This window comes from Taudactylus pleione, unplaced genomic scaffold, assembly GCF_031769625.1.
Source record: "Taudactylus pleione unplaced genomic scaffold, aTauple2 ptg000170l, whole genome shotgun sequence".
Classification (NCBI taxonomy): Eukaryota; Metazoa; Chordata; class Amphibia; order Anura; family Myobatrachidae; genus Taudactylus; species Taudactylus pleione.
The window spans coordinates 11,300,366-11,314,064 of NW_028284572.1; the positions used below are offsets into that span (position 1 = coordinate 11,300,366).

The 13,699-nt window shown below is 45.1% G+C and overlaps 1 protein-coding gene across 7 annotated transcripts in view; it reads right to left on the reverse strand.

The window, feature by feature from the left end:
• TRIM2 (tripartite motif containing 2) overlaps positions 1–13,699 on the reverse strand; it is a 102,156-nt gene that overhangs the window by 39,851 nt on the left and 48,606 nt on the right. The window lies entirely within an intron of this gene.

The following is a 13,699-nucleotide window of genomic DNA, read 5'->3' on the forward strand; positions in this document are numbered from 1 at the left end:
GGTCTCCATCCCAACAGCGGAATCCCGGCAAGGGATTTAACATAGGCATCGACATACAGACGCCTATGTTAATCCTGACGCCGGAATGCCGAGGACGCCAGCCCGAACGAAGGTAAGTCCGGGCCACCCTTAGCAGTGGGGGGGGAGGGGAGGGTTAGGATTAGGGGCTCTTGCAGGGTTAGCGTTAGGTTTGGGGGGGGGGGGGAGGGATAGGCACCCCTAGGGGGGAGGTTAGGGTTAGGCACCACCCTGGGAGTTTAGGGTTAGGCACCCCTAAGGGAGGGTTGGGGGGGGGGGGGGGGGGAGAGGGGAGGGATAGGTAACTTACCTGATGCTGTCGGGATTTCATCCGCTCGGCCTGACGCTGTTGGGATTTGGACCGGTGGCATTTCAATTCTGTTCTGTTAGCTGATATCAGGGCCAAGCTCAGAAAAGCTTGGTAATTTGCCCAGAAACGTAACCAGCTGAGAATATGGTGCTATTACAGGTGTTAGGCATTTTTTAAATTGCCCCAATCATAAAATCACGAGAAAGTATATATTTCCACATGGTCTTGGCTTTAAAAAATAGACCACTTTGCCGAAGGGTTATTCTCCCCATTACATTTTTCGTGTTCAGTAGAACCATATCAAAATTTCCTAGAGCATGTTTAGAGAATATTTACAGCACCTTACTAAAGCTAAGCCCATCATAATACTGGAAATGCCCAAAACATTACTATTGGAGAAACTGTCCAAACGGATTCCCAATAAATAAGTAGAGATTGGATTAATATCCAGGTTCAGGAGGCTCAGTGGCTTCAGTAATACAAGAGGGGGGTATTCAGTTGTTTTTTTGGGTGCTCTAAGTAATGGCACCTGACGGAGAAATTAAATTGTTGCTCCAATCATTTGCGAATGCCGCAGGTGCCCACATTTCTGCACACCCATTAGTTTACACGGGCAGCAAACGCGATAATTTGGGCAACCAAAATAATTGTGGCACCCATTAATTATCGCTGCCCAAATATCAATTGAATCGTCCCCAAGGATTTTAAATACTTGCCAATATTACATTGCTATATATCTATAGAACATACATAGGAGAGCAGATTATTTGCCCATGGTTTATTGCTGTAAAGTGCATTCAGCCAATTCATTAAGTACAAATAGTGCAATGCCAACGCAAGGTGAGCAACGACTGTAGGAAAACAGTGTGCACAACAAGGCTGGCATCATACCTTAGTAAAAGAAAACACATTCCTCATTCATTTATCACAATGCCATGGCATATACGATTGTCAAAACATTTGTTCAGCAAAATCCCATGACCCACACATACCAGCCATTCAGTGAGCGAGATGAGTGTTTGTGATGCTTAAGCCATTTCCTCATAATGCCAACAACGGTATACAGACACTCCAAATAACAAACCATTAGATCCCTAAAGTTAGTCACTGAACATCAGTTCATTTACTGGTATCCAGATAAGTGTTCTGTACATTTGGAACAGCTCCTCTCTAGTGAGGCTGATTCAGAGTTGTATGCAAGTCAGCTGCATTTACACTCGCACTGCGGGCACAGAACTAAATGCACATATTCCCAATATGCCACGTTATACTCAACTGCATGACTGCACCAGCCCTATATGTGATGCTAGAGGTCCATCAGAAATCAGATCCATTTCTGCATAGAGACAGCACAGCATGCCATTCTGTCTACACACGCTCACTAAACTTAGTCTACATGCGAATGCCCCATTGCCGCGCAGTTACCCGCATTCAGTTTCCAGTGTAGTTGCGACTGAGATATGTATGACTTGGAGTCATCCGGCCGTAATGCATGTGCTCAGACATGGAGCGTGCGCAGTGCTAAAGGGCGTAAGGTCTATCTGCAAAACAGACTTACATACAATCGGTCCCATACCCTGCTTGCATATGTGAAATGGTGCATACGGACACTTATTATTGTGTCAGTATTTTAAATTAGATGCATATTAAGATGGAATCAGTATGCAATCCCGGCGGCCGCATGGCGGATCAAATCCCGACAGCACTAGCCCGGGAGGGGTGGAAATCCCGACTGCTTCTAAAGGTAAGTAACCCTAATCTACCCCCCCCCAACCCTAACCCTCCCTTAGGGGTGCCTAAACCTAACCTCCCCCCCAGTACCTAAGCGCTGCCTAAACTTAACCCTCCCAGGGGGTACCTAATCCTCCCCCCCCACCCCACCCCACGGCTGTCCACACCCGGCTTACCTTCGTTCAGTATGCCGGACGTCGGGCTGCAGGTGTAGGTCTAATGACAGGTGTCGGGATTTCGACACCTGTCATTAGTGCCTTGCCGGGATTAGACAGTCATGAAGCCGGCGGTTGGGATTTCGTCCGTCGGTTTCCCGACTGCTTCCCATTAAGATGCTTGCAGTTATCTGCTGTAGAAACACCTTCATCGAAGATGTGATAATCCTCAATAAATCCAAAACCTGCACCTGATTTCTGTAGGTGTAAAATCTATTGCTTGGTAGCGAACATAGGGGAAGATTTATCAAAGCCTGGAGAGAGATAAAGTGGAGAGAGGCAAAGTACTAACCAATCGGCTGCTGTCATTTTACAGGCGGTTTGAAAAATGACAGGAGCTGATTGGTTGGTACTTTATCTCCAAGCTTTGATAAATCTCACCCCTATATCCAATATAAAGTACATGTATCTCAAAATAACCAGCTTTTTAAAAGCAACTTTAATAACTTGCATCTGCACTCCCTTCCTGTACGCTGCATTCACATGTTATCACCTCTGAATCATCTCTGCAGTAGCAGAGTATATTCTACTCTATATACAGACTCAAGCTAGGCGCATGCAGAATGTGACAATTATGCAACAAGATTACATCACACAGACACATGCATTACATGCAACTCTAAGCTGGCCACACACTAGACCAACTTACATCCAACTAGTTGATTGGTTGGAATGAAAATCTGGTAAGGTATGAAAGCAAATGACAATCAGCAATTTGCTCCCAAATGCCGGAAAATGGACAAAAACCGGTTGTCTGCTAAATGTTTGATCTAAGCAATTTGTTCAAACTTGTCTGAACGACCATTTTCATCTGTTTTCTGGCATTTAGGAGCAAATTGCTGATCATCATTTACTCCCATATGTTACCAGATTTTCATTGCAACCAGCCAACTAGTTGGATGAAAGTTGGTTTAGTGTGTGGCCATCTTAAATCATTGCTCTTTAAACAATTTAAAAGATGATGCTGCTTTTATATAAAACATTTGAGCTTGCCAGCATTTACCAATGGAAAGGTACAGTTCAGAAAAACCAGCAAAGCCAGAGAGTAGAAATGTAACACAAGACTGCCTCTTTGCTGCATTAGCTCAGAGTTCACTGGTTCTCTTACAATGAATATCTCAGAGAGAAAGAAAAATGACTGCTATGGTTCACTGAGCGAAAATGAGGGTAAAGCAGAGATTTGTATTCTCTGCATTGCCCTTGTGTGCTTTGTATTCATTTGCGAAGGGAAGGCCAGAATGGAGGCTATTAGTCATGGTAAGATTGGAAGCTGGCCTGATGTGTAAATCTACACTGAAGTCATCACAAGTCTTCTCAGACTCTGCTACTCTATGAATGCAGTTAGACTATTTAAAACACTGAACTATAGAAAGTTAAATCAGTGAAAGGGAAGGTCACATTATTATTTTAACAATTTCGAATTGCAGATTTATCTTACACGTGATGTTTTGTACAAAGTTCCATGGTGCTCAACAGGCAGTGCCAGATTAATGTTCAGATGGGCCTGGAGCTGAAATTCATGAAGAGCCTATTGTGTGCCGCTGCAGGGGGTGTGACAAGTGCCGCAGTAGTGTGAATGGTGATATGAGGTCGTGACCAGTGCGGTGTGGGTGTGGTTTACATAGGGGTGTGGCCTGTGCTGTGGGTGTGTTTAGTTCCATGGAGGGCATAGCTGGCACCTACCTTCAACCTTGTGAAAGGATGTAAGTTGTATTGCCCCCCTTTCCTTGTGTGCTAGACTAGTGTAGAGTTATAAAACAAGAAAAGAAATCCAAAATTATTGGCATATTTCTATAAGTGTCATCAACGTTTCAGAACTAATTTATATATAATTAAATTGGGAGGGTACAGGAGCTTGAGGCACACTTAAGGGAAGCCAAGCGGGTGTAGTGTGGTATGTCAACATTCATCAAATTGACATTAGGGTTAGGCTACGCAGCGGGGTTAGACACTGGGGAAGGTTAGGGTTAGGCTGTGGTGGTTAGAATAGGCTAAACTTTGGGCAGCTGGGAGGTGAGTGAGCTGGCCAGTGAAATGGGCTGTTGGTGGTGACAGGAACAAAAAAATTCCTGTCTGCACTGCAGTCTGTGTATCCTGTGGGCCTATTTTCAATGGGAGGCCTGGAGCTGTAGCTCCACCTGCCCCATTTTTAATCTGGCCCTGCAGGGCCGGACTGGGTCTAAAAATAGGCCCTGGTATTTAACACACAGGCCCACCTTGGAGTCAGCATCTAGCTCCTGGCATAGACTCCTCCCCTTACTATTCCTGACTCCACCCACTTGCTCTTACAAATATAATTAATATTTGAACAACATACAAGTGTACATCATTCTCTGTATTAAAATACACACAACAGCGCACATCCTGCAGGGGATTCATACATGTGCCATAGTCAGACATTGGTATTTGGTTGGTGAACACTGTAGGAATTTTTAGGGCAGGGATGCTGAGCTCAGAGGACGACACACCCGTACACATGCAGAGTCATAGCTACATATTTTGGTGCCCTGTGGACATAAAGAGCATTGCTGCCCCCCCTCCACACCTCAAGGAGGGGAAGAGCGCGCCGTAGGCGCGCTTCGAAAAAAACATGGTGTAGTCTTGCTGGGAGGGCGTGACACACAATAGTACCCTCAATTAAAATTATGCCACACAGTATTGCTCCTTAGTCACATTACACTGCACAGTAGTGTCCCTTACCCTTACACATTATGCCACACACCATAATGGCCATTACACACATAGGCGAAACAAGACATTTGGTAATGGGTGGTCCCAGCAGGGCTCCCAAGACACTGGGCAGGCCCAGGTATGGTGAGAGTGCATGACTACATGGGAGGGCATGGCAACTCCCACTAATTTACAGCATGTTTATAGTGTTAGCTGCTGTGAAGCAGAGGTGTGAGTTGAGTTGTGTGTGGTTGCTGCATATTGTAGACATTGGTTACACCTCTCCTGTACTCCCATGCCCCTAAAGAGACTTAGGTACTTGTACCCATCCTCCTGGGTCCAAGTTCCAACCCATCACCAGAACTTTTGTTACCATGGCAGTTTGCCACCCTGTCTCATGACCATTACGTAGGTAAAGTTTTCTAGATTCAACTCTAGTCCCTGCGATGTGTTATGCTGGGCATATACTATACAATTATCGGGACAATTTGCCATAATAATTGCACTGTGTGTGCGGGCGACCAAAGGGAAAAATATCGATTGGTCAGGCATACGCCCCTGTCATTGTCGGCGCTGCTATCTACAAGATAGCAGCACTGATAGGTAGGGCTATGTATGAACAGTCAGTTCGCCTGACCATTCTGCCCGCTTCAGCTAACACTATCGACAGCTGCAGCCTGGCAATGCCCTATCCCCACAGCTGCGGGGGCTGCAGGGCTGCACTCAGGATCTCGTGATGCTTGCGGGATCCCGCGCATGCTCAGTGGAGTCGGCTGTGACTGAGACACAACACATCAGCACTAGGCTGATGCACTGTGGTGTCTAGCGGGGATCGTAGGAGGGGGGCGTTATCAATCCCACGCTCCGACTGATGAGATGTTAATGCATCTCATTGTTAGGGCTTCCTGCATCACCTTGGTAAAGAGGCGAAGCAGGAAGCGTTATAGCGGCACGATAAGTGCCTCTATAATACATCTCCCCCACTGTTCCATACCAGAGACACGGCTCCATATGTTACATAGACCAAACAATAATACTGGAAAGTAGACAAGATTTAGCAATCCTTTAATATTTAATAATATTTATTAGCATTAATCAAAAGAAAAGACAAACAGTTACCAAAAAAAAGAGACCATATTATGAAGGAAATCAAAAGATTAAATGAATTGCATGGCCTTTACACACGTAACCCCATCTGCAGGGAATACATATCAGGTAGGTCACCCACGGCAGCACAGTCAAGGTGCCTACACACTAGGCGATATTTTGCCCAATTTCGACGCATCGTGACGGCAAATCATGTCCACTCACAATCACGATGCCGATGCGCGTCCCCGCTGGTAGTACATTGCATCTTCAGATCTTGCCTGTTGCCGATCTCGAACACGATGCACTGGAAAAAGTTAAGGATGCATGATAGATCGTTTGTCACATTGAACACTTTTTAACACCAAATCGTGTCCAGGACTGCCAGGGAGCTGCTGGGGAGAGTTTAAAGGAAATCTGTCACAAGATTGCATCGTGACCACATCGCATAGTGTGTAGGCACCTTTACAGAGGGAACAGAACACTGCATGGCTGCATATGCCTTGCTGTGAACCTACACCCAGCACACAGAGGGTCTGATTCAGAGCCTGACGCTTTGACAGAGCGCTTGCTCTGAATCAGGGCCGGCCTTCTTGTTTTTTAGAACGGCCTCCTGGCCGCTCGCATAGCTGTTGGTGACCACCCACAGCTATAGCGAGCAGCCAGGAAGATGGACGCGATGGTCAAGACCATCGCGACTATCGGGCTTTCGACGAGACCCTTGTGGTAGGGTCTCGTTGCCGCAAGCCCCAGAGAGATTTCGTCTCTCACAGAGCCGAAATCTCTCCTACGGACGTCACTCATGAGGTCAGTGGGGCCGCCCCCAAACAGAGGCGTTCACATGGGAACGCCTCCGTTTAGGCAGCCACTCCCCGGGCCTGTCCACCAAAGGGAGCGTGCTGTCACTCAACATCGACAGCACGTCCCCTTTGGTACGAGACCCGGAGCGACGGTTTGCCCGTCACTATCCGGGTCTCGCGCATGCACATGACGTGTTATTTTGTGTTTAGGTTGGATTTTATGGAATTATTGTGATGGATGTTATGTCACATGCGCTCCGCACTGATGCGCAGTTTTGGCATCTTTATGTGGTATTCATAGGAGTGATGCTGGTTTCTGGGTGGGCTATATGCCCTGATGCTATTGTTGTCGTGTTGTGCCTCCTGAGGATGGTTCTGTGGGGACCGAAACATTGAGACCTCAAGCCCTACATATGATGTGATGAGTATAGAATAAACCTTATTTTAAGTGCATTTCTAAAATCTGGTGAGTGCCTCCATATTATATATACATATACACACACACATACATACATATTATATATATATATATATATATATATATATATATATAGATAGACACACACACACATGCATATATACATGCATAGTGTTCCTGCTAGGCTGTTTCAGCGGGGCGCCACGCCCTGCCCTATTGCTAAAGGGCAGAAAGCACCCTGCCCTCCGGCGCAGCACCCCGCTGAAACATCCTGCTGTTTCTGTCCCCACCCGCATGCCGCAGTGTCCGCGGGTGGGGAAAACGGCGGTGCAGCGGTCACCGGCATCGAATGGATGCAAGTCCTATGCGCCTGGCATCCATTCACAGTAACCGCAGCGCTTGGGGGCTGCCCGGCATGTCCGTAAGTGCCGGGCACGCCCCCAAGAGTAGCGAAAAGGTGACGCGTCATGAAGACAAGTCCCCTTTTCCTTGGCCACGCCCCCTTTCAGACGCCCTCGCACAAGTGCTTCTTCTCTAGGTCAGACGCCCTGTTCAGCAACGGACCTAGAGTGAACACTACATACATATATACATAAAAACACACACACACATACACACAATATATACACACACATATTGTGTGTGTGTGTGTGTGTGTGTGTGTGTGTGTGTATATAATTATATACACACAAAACTAAGCACTGCAAGGGGGTTCCAGCATCAGCACCTACCTGATGGCTGCTGCTGCTGTCATCATCAGGCAGGGTTGCTCCTGTGATCGGGGGGGGCACCCGCGGGGGAGAGGCTGTTGTGATCGCTGCAGGGGGGGCACCCGCGGGAGGAGGGGTTGTTGCAATCACGGAAGGGGGGGCATGGGGGCACCTGCGGGGGAAGGGGTTGTTGCGATCACGGGAGGGGGGGCACCCGCGGGAGGAGGGGTTGATGTAATCGCGGGAGGGGGGCTGTGATCGCAGGGGGAATATTGGTACTCTTGTGACCCCTGGGTGGGGGGTGGATGCACCTGTGATTGGCAGCAATAGTACCGCCTCCAGCCGGACAGACACTAGAGCCCACCTCTCCCTCTGGAGGCCATTTTGGGAAGGATTCTTCTACAGTATGTGATTTTATCAATGGAGATATAGTTTGCCGACGGCCTTGTGTCTCAGTGGCCGGATCGGCCCATCTTGGCATCGGCCCTTCTGGCATTTGCCAGAATTGCCAGATGGCCAGTCTGGCTGTGCGGCCCTGTCAAAGGGGATGTCCGCATTTAAAAAGAAAAAAGAAAATAGAGTTCCTTAGCCCTATAGTCATCCAGCTCCACTGTCATGTAGATTGAGACACAGATTCTGCAGTTCCCTTCATACTTACCTATTTTTGAAAAAGCATTTGAGGAAGATTGTGAATGCAGCACCCCTGAGCAGTGGTAAAATGGGCGTGTACTGTTACATCTGAGAGGTGGGTCATAAAATTGCCTTACATCCAAATGGAAACAAGCCCCAAACAGTTAGTGAGAGCTACAGTTTTTAGGGCTTGCTCATGTATTGTGTTTTACACGGAATTCCATATTAGTGTCCATGAGAAACCTTATATGAAAATGTATGTAGTTAAATCGATCATTGTGCCAATGCAGAAAAATGTCACTAATGATCCCATTTGAATGTATATATTTCAGATTTCTTTTTTTTGCCAAGTATAGAACAGCTACATAATAGAGGAAAGGTGCAATCAGGGAGTTAGTAGAGTCTTAAGGGAGTTAGTCCCTGAAATAGTACCACCCAGTTGTGACGTCAGTAACGACGAACCAGTCTGTATGCAGAACAGGTGTTCTGCACAGTCTGCAGATATATCGTTTAGGTGTGTACCAGTGACGTGCGGTGAGGTAAATGGCTGAGGAGGCACTGGCTAGTATCAGAGGCAGATTTACACATACATATATGAAGCCAAGGAGTCATGAGGGTATTATACAAAGGTGCAGCAGTATATAGTGCTGGAAATTTGTTGTGTTTTGATCAGGGATGTGCAGAAAAGGTAGTCAGGGGAGGCAGTGCCTCACCTACCATACACTTTTTACTCCAGAGTTTTGACAATAAAACTTGAGAAAAAATGTAAGAAAATGTTATAAATATTTGTATTATTCTTATCATTTTTACAGTAAAAAATTTGGAGTATACCCAAGTATGACAGGAAAGGCTCTGCTAACCTGCCTCACCTGACCACACATCACTGGGGTGTACCCACCTTAAGAGGAGTAGAGTACTGTATTTTTCTTTATATGTTGTATCTTATTCGCATCGCAGGCGCAGTGAAACGCCACTTACAGAGTACTAGAGAGGCTGGGCTGCGGCGACTTTAAGCGCACAGGAATTAGCTTGAAACACTTACAAAGTCGCAGATGACACACAACAGAGCTTGGAGTGACAAAAAGCCACTGCATCAAAGCACTTGGATTTAGATGCAGTCGCACACATACTGTATATACAAATGAAGCACATGAAATTGATCAGTGCAATCTAGCAATGTTGTTTTGCCAATCCCAGTTGTTTTCTATGCTCTGCAGAAAATAATGATAATAAATAGACCCCGATATGGCTGTAAATCTATTGAATGGACTGACTATGTGGTCAACATGTAATGATTTATTGGCACCTTTTCACCATTCAGTTCTGCACACGTGCTCCAGATTAGGATACTAGTGTGTGTCAGTCCCATACTTGCTTACTCTCCAGGGACTGCCGGGAGCCTCCCGAAAATCGGGTACCGCTCCTGGCCCCCCGCAAGAGTAGGCAAGTCCCCTGGAATGGACGCAGTCCCCCCGCGTGCTTCTGCACGTGAAGTGGCTGGTCCAGGGGTACAATGACGTCATTCGCGCTGAATCGCATCATCGTAGCCCCGCCCCCTGATTTATAATGTCGTAATAGCGTCATTATAAAGCGGGGTCGAATTGACACGATCGTGCCGGCTCCCCCTTGCACCTCCCATTCGGCCGCCCCTACACCTACTGCTACACCAACCTGGCAGCCCCCTCCCGGAGCGGGGTGCCAGAATGTCGACAAGTATGGTCATTCCTCCTACATTTTTTTAGCTGGAACAAAGACAATGACACATTTTTACACAAAGAAAAAAAAAAAACAGAGAAAACAAGTTATTTTTCTACATATCAGAAATGATACCTTTGAATATGCATGAGGGCATTGCTTACAGCACTTTACCCAGCAATGTCACAATCACATCGATCATAATGCATTAGACACTATCACACTATATTAGAATACATGCACTCAATTTTTGGCATTGTACATTAATTGTGATCTTGTTTTCATAGAACAAGTATTAAAATTCCCTCCTGTATCAAGAACATTTCATAATGTCTCTCACTGCCACTGTGCATGGATCATGCTGGTTCCTGTGAAAACTAGAACAGATCAGTGCGCAGAACACAGGGATAAATCAAAAGGTTTCACAAATTGCTTTTGCTGGTGTCCACTCACATATGAAATAAATCTCTGCAAAAGATTCCCTAGATGAGGGATAAGCCAACTAATTTTATGAATTACTCAGACCCATCTGTTACACATGCTGGGTTCATTTAAAGGTCCACCTCATTTGGCTTGCTGAAGCACGTCATTATTTTACATACAATTTAGTTCTATCCCATTGAATGGATTAAAACATCCACCCATGACCTTTCCTGCACTGATAGCTGCAACCTTGCTGCGGTGTGGGTGCGGATACGAATCATTACAATACATAGGACATGCAGAAAGTATATATACTGGACGCTATCACAGTTGACTCGATGGTCCACACTTTCTGATTTTGTTTGTGCTAGAAGGGTTGTGCAGGAGTGACCCGGGATAGTGAGGAAGGAGAAAAGAATATTTCCTTTACTTTTCATGCCCAAATGCAGCCACTGCATTCAGGACTAAATAAGAAAATCTAAAACCAACTTAGCTAGAAATATATTACACCATGATATCGCATTTATAAATAAACATTTTCCTATCGCCAAACTACATGAAAAGACCCCATAATGATTTAGCACGGACGGTGTAGTGGTTGTCATTACTGCCTGACAAAAATGAGGTCATGAGTTCAAGTTCCAGTCCCAAGCATTTGTATGCCCTCCCTGTGTTTGCGTGGGTTTCATCCGGGTGATCCGATTTCCTCCCACGCTCCAAAAAACGTACTAATAGGTTAACTGGCAACAAATTGTCCCTAGCATGGATGTGTGTCCATGTGATAGGTAACAAAGACTGTAAGCTCCACTGGGGCAGGGACTGATGTGAATGACTGTAGCATTTTCTAAAAGTGTGCAGAAGAAGTGTGCGCTATATAAATAACTTAATAAATACAATTAATTGGGGAATAGTGTAGATATTAGTGAAATTTTCAATGATATGCTCCCAGCCATACAATCTTTTATATCCTACCCTCCTTCTCTTACATGTGATCTTCAATAAGCACAAAGCACTGTATAGGAAACCAAGACAAGAATGATAATATTAGAAGGGCCTTAGACAATATAAGTTTAACTTGAAGGAATGGTCTTTAGTAGGTGTGACAGAATACACACGTGAGAATTGCACATATCTGGGGGCCCATTTATCATTGTATATTTGAGGTATAATCCCCGAAAACACCCGTTAACCACAAATATGAAGTTTTCCCCGGATGTATGAGGGAGGAAACGTAGCAGGAATCTCCGATACCTGCGGTGATCCCTCCATTCCCGCAGGCAGCCGCATCCCCCATAGGTTTCTATGGGGGATACAATGCTGCCAAATTTAGCAACATCCGGAATGCGATGTATTCCAGATATTGGCCCCCGCAGCCAACGCCATGATGGAGTTAGCCGCTGTAGCCTATGGGCTACACCGCACACAATTAGCCAGCGGAGAGTTCCTGCAGTCAGCGGAACTGCGCATGTGCAACAGCCCCGGCAGCTCTCTGGGCACATCGCAATGATGGGTTCCATTCTGAGGCAGTGTCCCTGTGTGTGCCGCATGATGTATCCGAGCACTATGATGGCAAATTGCAATACGATCATGGGCGGTAATGTCATGCCCAGATCGCATTTCAATAGCGATCATTAATAAATGGGGGCCCTGGTCTGAAGTCAGGTGGAATGACTGGCTCACATGAGATCCCGTGCAATGACATTAGCCAATGTCCACATACATGCAGTGTCAAATGTATTAACATGTTCAAAAAAATGCTAACAATCCGGAGAAGTTTTTTCTTCTTTTACTGCAAAATGATAGTTTTCACAGTACGCACATTGCAATGGATGACAAATTTAATAAAGAGCAAAAATGAGGTATATTGAATCTGCACGTGTATAGCCAACATAAGAAACAATGAACGCTAGTTATATCCACTGCAAACACATTACAATATCGCATTACAAAGTAACACACATTAAAAGCACAGTATAATACCTAAATCACATGGATTTATCAATATAATTTCACTCGCATGTCAGAAGAGCAAAGACAGTGGAAACGGCAGAAGTGTCCTCTTAGCTTTTCACTTAAAAAAAAATTATATATATATATATACAATACATACACACATACACCTACACCTATACATATATCATCTAGATATTATACACAATTAAAGAAGTCTGTAAATTACACTGGCAAAATGTAAACTAAAGTCATTACAATGTTTCCTGCAGTGCTATGCATGGTGGTACATCAGTATTGTTTCACATCAACACCCCATTCAGTATTTCAGATCTGAATTGGGGGATGGGAGGTCACAGACCCCTGTAATATAGTATGTGTTTTAAATAAATTATCTTAAAATATATTACTGTTTAGCAAAGATGAACCCTGCAATTAAAAGCAATAGTATAAAAAACTGGTGCAAGTAGGTAGGCCTAATTCCCATTGCAGAAAATGAACATTTTACCTCATAAATACTTTTGAAACAGGGATATGGTTTCACAAATGATCTTAGCAACTGTATTAAACAATCCAAAGAGTATATGTTCTAAGCCTTGGAGAGAGATAAAGTGGATGGGGATAAAGTACCAACCAATTAGCTCCTGTCACTTTACAGGCTGTGTTTAAAAATATGACAGTTAGGAGCTGATTGGTTGGTACTTTATCTCAGTACACTTTCTCGCTCTCCAAAGCTTAGTACATAGGCCGCTGTGTGTCTACACAAAATGAACAGTTGGTAAGTTAAAAGGACAGTCATGTAGGCCTGAACAGCACTAGAATTTCTGCCCGCATATAATTTACACTAAAAAATTACTACGAATGCAATAAAACTAGCAATACTGGACACATTATGCAATACAGCTATAACATGATATAACCAAAGAAATTCCACTAGCTTCTCACAGAATGCAATGCAGCTGCCAAGAGCTTTGCAATTGTGTTCTGCCACCTGCTTCCCACCCATGCACATCACGGAGTCAGACTACCAAGGTCAGGGGAGC